A 2,500-nucleotide genomic window follows, 5' to 3' on the forward strand; every position below is an offset into this window, starting at 1 on the left:
TGTTCCAGAATCTGGGAACTGCAACAGCAACTGTCCGGTCTCCAAAGGTCTTGCACCGGCCAGTGAATAAATATTCGGGGCACCCAACGAGTAATTTCAGGAAATATCTTTTCGTTCGGAATGGTTGGCTAGACATTTTCGAATATTCGAACTCAAACTTTCGCAGCGCACTACGATTTTGGACATTTTCAGCAGAGATTTCCTAGGTATTTAGAAAAAGTAGTGAAGGGTCTGAAGAGTGCTTAGAAATTGCGAAACAATGTTGAAGAATTCTACAATTTTACTGAACTGAGTGATAGTTAAATAGCATAAAATTTGACGATTTATAACTTGTATCATTTTCGCCAAAGTTGAGAATCGGCATATTATGAAGCAATCCCCTAAAATTTTCGGAATTTTTTTTTTTTCACCAGACCTGTCACGATTTTTAACACTTTCGAAAGTGGCAAAAATGCCATCTAGAAATTTCTACATACCTGAAGTTCTTCTTGGTAGAACATCCGAACCGATGAAAACACTAACCCGATAAACCCACCAAACCAGCTTTTAAAGCATTTTGGAAACTGACAAATCAAATTTGAAGACATCCGGTTTTTGGGATCCCCTGGATTTTGTGATACAGTGATCAGTGTGGATTCTTTTCTCGTGTTTCCCACAGACTGTCTGTTTTTCTTTCGAGGTGCAACAATTTCCGCAAAACGTGATTCCATTATCTCAGGGTCAGAGAAATTAGAATCCAAATGAAGTTTACAGCTTAACGAGATGCTTCTGTGAAGCATACACTGGGTTGCCTGTGGTACGTGCTACAGAAAATCAGAAGGCACTGAATTGTGTGGTATTGAAATACAGCATTCCAGTCTCTGAAGAACAACAAATAAAGGAGAAGCGAGAAACATTGGCTTCTGGGCTGACATGTTGATAATTTTCAAGTTCCCTCACAACTTCTGTTTACCACAAGTGTGCCCTCTGAGCATCTGACAGCTTTCTAATAGTAAAGTTCATTGAAGTTAAGCAATGCCGGGCGGGGTTAGTGTTTGGATGGGAGACCAAGACAACATTCCCCTCAAAAAACAGAAGCATCGGACCGAAAATACTATTAACTCTAACAAATGCGAACTCAGCAAGGTACAGATCTTGTTAGCTTGCTTTATGCAAAACAAATATTGATGAAAAAGCAAATAACTATTGATACACAGTTTCCAGAAAGAGCAGAAGGAAGTTTCCCGGACGGTCGATCGAGAATAAAATATTTACGACATGAAAACAACATTAATTTTGAACCGTGAATATAGAATATAAAAAGTTACGATCAGCGACAAACATTTTGGGAGATTTTTGCTACGTTCAAGTAAATTGCAAAATCGAAAGTGACATGGCCGGAATTCAGCGGGTGCTGCGATTAAGTTACCGCGGCATGTTTACTCGTCAAACAGTGAAGCATCTGTGTCAAATGATGGCAAGATACCGGGTTTTTGTAAGTTTCTTTTTCTGGCAAGTGTTATAAAGTTTGACAATGAAATGAGCGAAGTCAAAACAAAGATCACAATCGCCCAACTCTTGTTTATGCAAAGTCAAAATTTACTCTCCAAGACGCGTACGACGTTATTATCAACAGGTAATTCCATCATTCTGGAAATAGCAGCTACTTTATTATTCATCTGCGTCACAAGTTTTCACTGATTTTGGGGCTCATTTTGTTGAAACTCAAGCACACTTTCAACAGGCCTGTGAACCCTTCCTGCTTACAGAGCAATACTAAAAAACTTCTCCCATATCACATTTCAACCTTAAGCTCGAAAATTCAATACACAACATAATATTATAATTCACAAAGGCAGAAAATACCACAGAATCCTTTTCCAGCGAAAAATTTATTAAAACAAACAACATATTTGCTCTTAGAGGCGAAAATCTCTTCTTATTTCATTGCGTGCGTGAAGACAAGAAACTCAATTGTGTCAAATTACCATGTACTTCAGGTAAATAATGCTCACTTTGATTTCGTCTCGACGGGCATTAGATTGTTGTCGAAGTCCAGTACTCGTCGCTTTTGAGATTCATGCCTAGTTTATCCAACTGACTTTCCATTATTGAGCTCCATAAGGGTATATTTGTTTAAGAATCCACTAAAACGCCATTCGCGTTACATGACTTTCGACGCCATTGCAGGCTAAGTTAATGATTCTACTGTGTCCACCAGAGAAATCTACGCAGTTCCACTACCCTCTCGATCCTACGAAAATAAGCGCAGAAGGCTCTATGCACAAAAACACCACTTACCAGGGGAGGGACAAGAAAAACTTTTCCACACCCGGAAAAAAATACTAAAAAAAAAAAAAAAAACGGAAATCTACCTAATTTCCGACTGGGTTTGCAACCCAGTAATTAAGACCATTTTGTAAAAAAATAGCACCTCCTCCATCGGTTATAGATATGCAATGGTTCGAAATATTTAAGACCCCCTTCTCTGAAGTGGCATCATTTAGCCAAGTTTCCGTGA

Source organism: Montipora capricornis, chromosome 14 (assembly GCF_036669925.1).
Source record: "Montipora capricornis isolate CH-2021 chromosome 14, ASM3666992v2, whole genome shotgun sequence".
Classification (NCBI taxonomy): Eukaryota; Metazoa; Cnidaria; class Anthozoa; order Scleractinia; family Acroporidae; genus Montipora; species Montipora capricornis.